Genomic DNA, 10,430 nt, shown 5'->3' on the forward strand with positions numbered 1-10,430 from the left:
CGATGTACTTTGAGCCCCATTCTCGCCTATGGGCTTTGTTCCCTGACTGGACTACTTCTCCATGTGCGCTTCCCTCTGAACAAGCTGTATGGTCCACAATGGGAGATGTAGTTTAGCCAGAGTGAGAGAATGGGGACATCTGACTCCTGAACTACAACTCCCATGAGGCAATGCACCAAAATAGTGTGACAGACCCAGACCAGTGGGGTACAGGAGTCTAGAAGAGGGCAAATATACTGGTCACTGGATGAGTAGTTTTCTGTTCCCTGAGTGACCAGAGCAAGGGCTGCACTAGAGTAATCAGGAACCTGCTAGAACCAGTTAAGGCAGGCAGGCTAATTAGGACACCTGGAGCCAATTAAGAAGAAACTGCTAGAATCAATTAAGGCAGGCTAATCAGGGCACCTGGGTTTTAAAAAGGAGCTCACTTCAGTTTGTAGGGGGGAGTGTGAGGAGCTGGGAGCAAGAGGCGCAAGAAGCTGAGAGTGAGAGGGTGTGCTGCTGGAGGACTGAGGAGCACAAGCATTATCAGACACCAGGAGGAAGGTCCTGTGTTTGGAAGGTGTTTGGAGGAAGCCATGGGGAAGTAGCCCAGGGAATTGTAGCGGTCATGCAGCTGTTACAGGAGGCACTATAGACAGCTGCAGTCCACAGGGCCCTGGCTGGAACCTGGAGTAGAGGGTGGGCCCGGGTTCCCCCCAAGCCTCCCAATTGACCTGGACTGTGGGTTCTCCTAGAGGGGAAGGTCTCTGGGCTGTTCCCCAACCTACATGGTGAGTCTCTGAGGCAAGAAAATCTGCCAATAAGCGCAGGACCCACCAAGATAGAGGAGGAACTTTGCACAATAGGAAATGTGTTTAATGTGAAACTGACTTGAAATAAATTGTTTTGGGTCAGTTCAACAAAACATTTTGATTTCAGGAATGTCAACATAGTTTGTTGTCAATCAAAAATGCTGAAATATTTTGATGTTTCCTAATCAAATTTTTTCCACAGTATTTTATTCTGTGAAAAGTTTTGATATGTCAACTTTTTGTCCCCCAAACAATGTTGAAATACTGGAATTTCCAACATCTCTGGGTCACCTGGCTCATTAATAATTGATTGGTTTCCTGCTGTAGCCGCATAGACTCCTGTTGCACCATTGCCTGAACCCGGGTGGCCTCCTGCGGCTTGTACCAGAGCTCTTACCACCTCCTCCATTGTGGTATAAAGCAAACAAACAAACCAATACAAAAAAAATCCAAAACCACAGTGCACTTTTTTTAAACCTTTCTTCTGCCACGCTGTGAATGAAATCCCACCCCTGACACCAGTTGTGACAAAGCTCTGTCCTGGTCTCCGTGGGGCCTGCATTTCCTGACGGATTTCACTAGCTTCAGAGGCTCTCTGTGACCCTCCACTTAACCCTTCTCTCTCTAGAGACAAAAGTCACAGTCTACTGAGCCATTTTCATCATAAGCCAGTGAGGGAGGTGAGGAGAAGCTATTCTCCCTTCTACAGTCTCTGTGGTCTCCCAGTCTCAGTGATTAATCAAGGGGGCAAAGGGAGGGGAGCCCGGGCCCCCCCCTCTACTCCAGGCTCCAGCCCAGGGCCCCTAACAGTATTAGCTATGGTAGCTGACCTTTTAGGAACAGGACACGTACAATTCCCTGGGCCACTTCCCCACAGCAGCTCCCACTTCCTCAAGCTCCACTTCACTCTTACCTCATGGCCTCCTTCCTTATGCCTAATATGCTGTATACAGCTCAGTCTCTCCAACAGCACAACTTCTCACAGCTCCTGACATGCACACCCACCTGACTAACTGGGAGGCTTTTAACTAGTTTCAGCCAGCCCCTGATGGACTTCAGGTGTCCCAATCACCCTAGCATCCTCCCTACCTTCTGGAAAGCTCTTAATTGGCCCCAGGTGTCTTAATTGACCTGGAGCAGCTGCCATTTAGTTATCATGGTACCAGGGATTTGTTTAACCTGGGGCTAATATATCTATCTCCCACTACTTTTCTATAGCCATCTGGCCTTGCCCCGTCACAACCAATATGATCCCATTAACTTTAACTGGGGTTGCTTTGGTATACTGGGGGTTGCACAACTGTATGTGAGAACAGAATTTGGCCTAACAACATGTGTTACCATTGTTTGGTTACTAACTGCTGACCAGTGTAAAAGGGGGTGGGGAAGGGCAATCTGTCCCTATATTAATAATGAAAAAGTTTGTTCATAAACTGTATGTCTCTAAGGTGTCACAAGTACTCCTCGTTCTTTTTGCTGGATAGAGTAGTAACAAATAGGAGATTGGGTAGAATACCTTTCAACTCTAATTATTTCATTAACAGACAAACTCTGAGAACTGTAAAATGTATAAATTAAAAGGCCTATTAGATCATTTTCTCTTTCTCCATGTCAGTGCAGGATTACATTTATTACTAACATTTTGTCCAGCATAGTTTTAAATGTGGCAGGTAATGGGGCTTCCATTACTTCCTTTGAAAAGGATTCCTCAGGCAAAAAGATTAGACTAAATATGCTAATATGAAGGCTTTCCCTTAGATGCCTATTCTAAACTAGTCATATGAGTTAATTTTTTGTCATTAATATTTCAATTGCATGTTCTTATAAGAATTCCATCACTGGAGCATGATGTAGACATTTTACGGTATTTTACCACAACATAGACAAGCTGAGTAGCCACACAATTACAAACCAGGAATTATGGCAGCGGTTTCCAAACTTCAGGGTGTGACCTCAAATGGGGTCACACCCTCAGCAGATGGGATCGCGGCAATCCCTACTGTGCGGACATCATTTTGTGTTGCACAGTGTGACCTCTCCTATACGGTGTGTGTGAAGTCACACTGCATGGAGGACACCATTTTGCTCTACAAAATGGTTACTGTGCATGCCCCAGGCAACACTGTGTAGAGGACTCCATTTTGCAGAGCAAACTGGCATCCTCAATGTGGTGTGACTGGACATGCACCATACATGCAAGGTCACATGGTGAGGAGCAAAATGGAAGTTGCCAACATACTAGGGACATCACACATACAATGCATACGAGGTTACGCTGTGCAGAGAACACCTTCTGCGCTACAAAATGGTGGCATCCTTGCTTTCTGGGGTCCCGGCAGGAAATACTTCATTAAAATGGATTTGTGCAGCTTAGGAACCCCTGAATTATGACTTTTGAGGCTTGTTGTACACTCCATTGGCACAATAAATCTATAGTGCGAATGCTTCCACACACCTCATAGGAAGAATAAAGAGCTTTCTAGCATATGTTGGACTCTAGGAAAGCTCAGGAACTAGTAGCTTAGGGTGACCAGACATCCTGATATTAGGGGCTTTGTCTCATATAGGACCCTATTACCCGACCACCACTCCAGTCCCAATTTTTCATACTTGCTGTCTGGTTACCCTAAGTAGGCCGTTTGTGTTACATCCCACGAAGACTATTCAGCTTGCTTTCCCATTATCTTATCTAGTGAGTAAGTGGGGAAAGGAATGTTAGATTATATTCTTGTTACAATTTACGTTTGCAAGTTCCCAAAAGAAAATGAGTGACTCGTCTCACATGAAGCTTCTTTAAAACTGAACACCTAGGAGGCTATTTGGATTTATTATTTTTCTTTAATGGGACTGGAATTAGTTATCCCAGAGATATTTTTGGAAGAAGATTAATTAAGCAGTCTATGTTAACTTGACAGCTACTGCTTATTCCCCAAAGATCACACTGCTGACCTTCTTGGAGACAATGGGGAAGATTTTCAAAAGCAGAAGAGGGAGTGAGCCATCCAAATCCCATTAAAAGTCAACTCTCCCACATGCCTTTGAAAGGCTCCTCCAAATATTCTCTTCCCATGTTTCTGCTTCTAGCGAGGCCTGTCAGGCCTATTTTTTTAAAAAGAAAAACTTCTTAAAATGTGAAAGGCCCAAGTACAGTTCATAAAAGGCTCCATTTTGTAACTCTTATGCACATAACATCTGATCCAAAGGCCACTGAAGACACATTGAGCAAATTATTCAGTGAGAGCACCCGCAGTACTCCTCTCCTCTTCAGTGCAAGTATAGGCTGCAGAATCAGTCCCCAACATTTGGCAAATTAAAAATAATGAGGGAATGTTGATTTTCACTGCCTCGGCTCCACAGCCAGCAGGCAGTTTCACGAAGAGATCATCTATTAAACTGACTTTGCACACTGAAACAATTGTGTGATTTAAAATAAGACACCCTTCCCCCCCTCCACACAATGAATGATTCATAAAACAAACAACTCATTAAAAGGGAGCTCTAAGGAGCCATTCTAACAAAGGGCATCCTAATCATTTTTATTCAAAAGACACTTTAAATAACAATAATACTATGTTTGAGGCATGAAGTGACTAAATTAATACTTCATGGAATTATAATCTAAATTAATTTTTGAAACACAAAAAGATGAAGCTCATTCAAAGGATGTGCCAAATCATCCTCTACATGGAAATAAGAGTGGAATTTCCTTCAATTATTCCATATAAAAGCAAGTTTCTCCACCATGTGGAACACAAGTGGGGTTTGGCCTACTAAATTCATGGCTGTTGTAAGGTTATTGGGTCACTATCCCATATTCAAGGATAATGTGTGTCCATCATAGCTAAGGCACAATCTGAGGGCATTATAGAATTCTAGCTGCCAGTGGGCGTCAGGCCCAGCACAAGCTGCCCCACAATCAGTGGCACTTGCAAGCTGACATTTCATGGGTCATAACAAAACTAACCCTTAGCAGGGAGATATCGAAGGGAAGGGATAGCATAAAAAGTTCTCTTAAGCTCACAGTGACAGGGCCCATGTTAAGTTTGCTCGTGCACTGAGCAGTACTTCAAGCTCATTTCAGTGTTGCAGAACAACTAGTGATGGACAACACTTCACTGCAGCAGAATTTCTCATTCCAAATGAAATATGATTTTGATCATATTACTAGCAGACCATCTTTTACCCACAAGTGACTGGAGAGGCTGCAAGAGCTGTACAGGAAACCAAGAAAATCCTATAGCAGGAAGATCTATTCCTTGCTCTTCCAAGTTACAGTTATGTTGGTGTCACTAGGCGTAGCTACCAGGTAACTCGGGAGGGTGGAAGGCCATAAGAGCCGATGAAACCCCCCTGCTCTGGGTCTAAGTGAGCCAAAGTAACTCCAGCTTGTGAACTTTAGCCAGCCTCAATGCTAGCTAACAGCCTAAAAGCAGAATATGTGACAGTCAGCTTTTTTAGCAGACAGCTGCAGTTTTGCTCAAGCTAGCAAAAGCAGTAGTGATAAGGAAGGGGGAGAGGGGGAGGGGGAAGTCTACTACGTATAGGCCTACAAGGCCAAAGATAAATATGCGGACGGGAACTTTTCTAACTCGCCACAATGTAGTGCTTACTGTAACTGCTGTTGGGGAGGAGGGGTGGAGGGGAAACAGAACAAAAGGCATACACAAACAGCTTGGAATATAAAATGGGAAACTTGCTTGTATTTGTTGCGCTTCTGATTTGAGACATGCTGGTCTCCTGAGTGCCTTTTCGAGATCTCGAATAAACCTGGTTTGCTTCTCCACCCTGGTGTGTCTATTGGTGCGATGCACACCGGGCAACGAACCCCCTGTTGCCCCCCTTGGGCCCTCTGGGCCGGCAACAGTTTTGGCACCCAATGTGGGGCTCGAGGCTGAAATTTAGCCTTGCCCGGATCCCTCTTGGAGGCCGACGGATTATGCCGATGACCGACGCCCAGCGCGCACCGGAGACTTCATCAGGGGCCTCGGCGGAGACGTTGTGTGATCAACCCCGGAGGGCACAACGCACACGGACAGTGGAGAAACAGTTGCGGGCGACGGTGAGGAACTGGTCACTTGGATAAGGTAGGAACAGTCCAGTGGTGTGGACTTTTACCTGTTTTGACCTGGGGACGCCCAGTGTCTCCCTAGAGTATGGGTCAGGAACAGAGTACAGCCGGCGGGGCACAGTGTACACCCTTAGAATGCATTCTAGCAAATTGGGACGTGTTTGGATCAGATTCGATGCTTAGGAGTAAACTAAAAAGGTTCTGTATAGTTGACTGGCCTCAGTACCAGCTAGAGTGCCAGGAAAGGTGGCCACCGGAAGGATCACTGAATGACAACACAATCCTTCAGTTACTTTTGTTTGGTCAGCGAACAGGTAAATGGAATGAACATCTCTATGTGTATACGTTTATGATGTTAAGAAATAGGACTGATATTTTGCACAAGTGCCATTTGACTCCGACAAGCTCGGTAGTACCTGGTGCTAATCCCCAGCACCCTCCCACAGTTGTAATGGCAGAATCGGTGTCCCCTTCGGCTCCAACACCCCCACAGGCTCCAGAGAGTACCCCCGCGGTGGGATTGTATCTGTTGATTACTGAGAATGTGGTAGCCCGTCCGGGAACACAGGATCGCGCAGCCCAGATTGTGCCAGTGTACTCTCACGTTCCTTTTAACCCAGTACACCTAGCTGCCTTTAAGGCAGAAGCAGGGGAATTCTCAACGAACCCAAGCAAGTTTATTTCAATCTTTGAAGGGTGTTTAGCTAGCCATAAGCCTGACTGGGATGATTGCAATATACTTATGAGAACCTTGTTGTCTGCGGTGGAACGGAATCAGGTTATAGCTAAGGCTAAGGAGGAGGCACAGAGAAGGCATAATGAGGATAGAGAAGGCAAGCCTCTGCCTGAGGTCGCTATCCCCATAGCGGACCCCCGGTGGAATCCAAATGAGGAGGGGGATTTGAGAATGCTTAACTCCTATAAGGAACTGCTTATGTATGGCCTCCGGCACTCGGCTGTCGGACATAACAATTGGGCAAAGCCTTATGAGCTAATCCAGGAATCAAAAGAAAGTCCGGTGGCTTTCCTATTGCGCATTCGGGACACCATCCGGCAGAGTACTTGCGCAGACCCAGACGATCAGGCAACTGAGGCAATTATAAAGGGTATCTTTACCAGCCCTGCGGCCCCTGATATTAAAAGAAAACTGCAGAAAAAGGAGGATTTAATGGGAATGTCTATGGCGCAGATTTTGGAGACTGCAAATAGGGCTTATACCCTTAGAGAGGGAGAGAAAGAAAAAAGGCAAGTGAAAATGATGGTAGCAGTGGTGCAGGCCGGCGGCAGAGGAAGGTCACAGAAAGGTGGAAGGGGCCAGGGAATGAGAGGCCGTGGATGTGGGCGCCCCGGTTCCCAGGAAAGGCGCCTGGGTCGCAACCAGTGTGCCATATGCCAAAAGGAGGGACATTGGAAAAATGAGTGCCCTGAAAGGGAAGATACCCCTATGATGGCAGTGGAGGATCAAGAATAGGGGTGTCAGGGGAGATGGACAATCCTGTCCCCAGAACCCTGAGTAAAAATGCGGGTGGGAAATTCAGAAATAGACTTTTTAGTAGACTCTGGAGCAGAACGGACCGCCGTAAATCAACCCCTTCAGATGAAAGTGGCAGACTCCCTCACAGTGGTGGGTGCCACAGGGAAAGGAACTAAGTGCCCAATGTATGCCCCAGCAGAATGTGCTTTGGGAAACAAGACTGTATCTCACAGGCTGGTTTACCTCCCCGATTGTCCAAACACCCCTACTAGGACGGGACCTGCTTTGTCGCTTAGGTGCCACCCTGCATTTTACTCAAGATGAGATAACCCTTACCTTACCCCCCAAGAATGCTTGGATAATGACCCTTGCAATTGAGCCCTCAGCCATGCAAGCCCCAAAGTGGAGCCAGTGGGAGGACCAGGTGTATCCCCTTGTCTGGGAATCAGGGGTCCCAGGGAAGGCAACCCATCAAACCCCTGTTCATATTCAGCTTCTCCCAGGAAAAAGCCCAGTGCAAATCAAACAGTATCTGATTAAGAGAGAAGCCAGAGAGGGACTGCAAGAGACTATAGCTCGGCTCCTAGAGTACGGTGTACTACGACAATGCCGGTCAGCTTGGAACACCCCCATTCTGCCCGTGCAAAAGCCCAATGGCATGTATCGGCTGGTACAGGACTTAAGGGCAGTCAATGAGCGGGTTAAGACTCTGCACCCCCTTGTTCCAAACTCGTATACACTGTTGGCCTCTATAGGGGGGCAGTATACTCATTTCTCAGTCCTAGATTTAAAAGACGCTTTTTTCACAATTCCAGTCAACACTCAATCTCAGGAGATATTCTGCTTCGAATGGGAGGACAAACGGAGGGCTAAAAAGCAGCTGTGCTGGACGGTATTGGCCCAGGGATTTAAAAATTCCCCCACTCTGTTCGGCCAGGCTCTGGCCAGAGACTTGGAGGAGTGGAATAATTCGGACAGAGTCCTCCTCCTGCAATATGGAGATGACTTGCTAATTGCTGCTGTGGGTCTAATCCCTTGTCTCAAAGCCACTGTGAGCCTCCTGAACTTTGTTGGACTCCGAGGATACCGGGTAGCTCGGAGCAAGGCTCAAATTGCTCTCTCAGAAGTACAGTATTTAGGTTTTCACATACGGCAGGGAGAACGTCAGCTTTCAAACGAAAGGAAGGAGGCTATCTGTCAAATTCCTATCCCAAGCAACCGTAAACAGCTCAGGGCATTTCTAGGCATGGCAGGCTTCTGCAGAATATGGATCCCACAGTATGGACTGTGGGCTAAACCTCTGTATGAATGTGTTAAGGGAGCGGATCATGACCCCTTTCACTGGTCCCCAGAAGCAGACAGAGCATTTAAAATCTTGAAAAGGAAGTTGATGGAAGCCCCAGACCTGGGTCTGCAGGATCTCTCTAAGTCGTTCCAACTGTCTGTGCATGAAAGGAAAGGGGTAGCCCTGGGAGTGCTTACTCAGTTGTTAGGCATCTGGAAACGTCCCGTGGCATATTTCTCTAAACAACTGGATCAAGTTGCAAAGGGGTGGCCAGCATGCTTGCGGGCAGTCGCAGCCACTGCCCTAGTGCTTGGGGAAGCTGAAAAACTGACACTGGGAGGAACTGTGCAAGTGTATATTCCCCATATGGTCCAAGCCCTGCTGGACACTAAGGGTGGTCTCTGGCTCACCCAGGCTTGAGTTGCTCGGTACCAGGCAAAACTGTTAGAGAACCCTGAAGTTACCCTTCAAACCTGTCCTTCCCTTAATCCAGCTACCCTGCTACCAGAAACAGAAAAGCAGGAACATGACTGTCTGGAAATCATAGATGCACAATACTCCAGCCGCCCAGATTTAAAAGATCAACCGCTCCCCAAATGCTGACTTGGAATGGTATACCAATGGCAGTAGTGCTGTTGTAGATGAGCAAAGGAGGGCGGGTTATGCTATTGGGACCCTCCATGATACCGTGGAAGCTGAGAGTTCATCTGGAAGCTGGGCAGATGTCCCAGCAGATAAACTAGTGGCCCTGACTCGTGCACTCGAGCTGGCAAAAGACAAACGGGTTAATATCTTTACTGACTCAAAGTATGCTTTTGGGGTATTGCATGCTCACGCTGGTCTGTGGAAGCAAAGAGGGATGCTAACAGCCCAAGGTTCCCCGGTTAAGCATGGGTCTCAAATTCTTCGGCTTTTAGAAGCGGTACAACTCCCCTCAGCAGTAGCGGTGGTGCATTGCAGAGCCCATCAAAAGGAAGATCAAGATGTAACCAAGGGCAATGCCAGAGCAGACAGGGAAGCCAAGCGCGCTGCTACCCTGAAATCACCAACAGAGGAGAATGCCCAAATTCATACCCTCATCCCATCAATAGGTGAGCTTGCAGCCCCTCAGTACTCCCATGATGACAGAAACCTGGCTGACAGGCTGTCTCCAGGAAAAGGAGGGATGGCTTTATTCCACAGAGGGAAAAATCCTCCTGCCCAAGGGCCTGATCCGACCAGTGTTGCAAAAACTGCATCAAACCACCCACGCAGGCAGAGAGGCTCTTACCCATCTTATGAATAAATATTTTCCAATCTCTGGACTTAAACCCCTAGCATCCCAGGTACAGGCTGAATGTTTAATCTGCCAAAAGAATAACCCTCGACCAGGAGTAGCAGTGTTGCCAGCCATCCTGGAACCTACCCCAGGCCCAGGATTGGTGTGGCAAATAGACTTTACTGAGTTTCCCCGGACTCAAGGGTACAGGTACCTCCTCGTCTTGGTGGATTGATTCAGCGGATGGCCCGAAGCCTTCCCATGTCGTAACAACACTGCCAAAACGGTGGCTCTTAAGTTTGTCAAGGAGATCATTCCCCGCTTTGGACATCCCCAGTGGATGGAATCTGATAACGGAACACACTTCACATCTCAAGTTGTTCAAAAGATATCAAGTGCCTTGCAAATCCCCTGGAAGCTCCACACACCATGGTGACCACAAGCCAGTGGAGTAGTGGAACGCACAAATCAGACACTCAAGCGACACCTCTCAAAGGTCTGTCAGGAGGCTTCTCTTAGGTGGCCTGATGCTTTGCCCCTTGTGTTACTCC

Source organism: Trachemys scripta, chromosome 1 (assembly GCF_013100865.1).
Source record: "Trachemys scripta elegans isolate TJP31775 chromosome 1, CAS_Tse_1.0, whole genome shotgun sequence".
In the NCBI taxonomy this organism is placed as follows: domain Eukaryota; kingdom Metazoa; phylum Chordata; order Testudines; family Emydidae; genus Trachemys; species Trachemys scripta.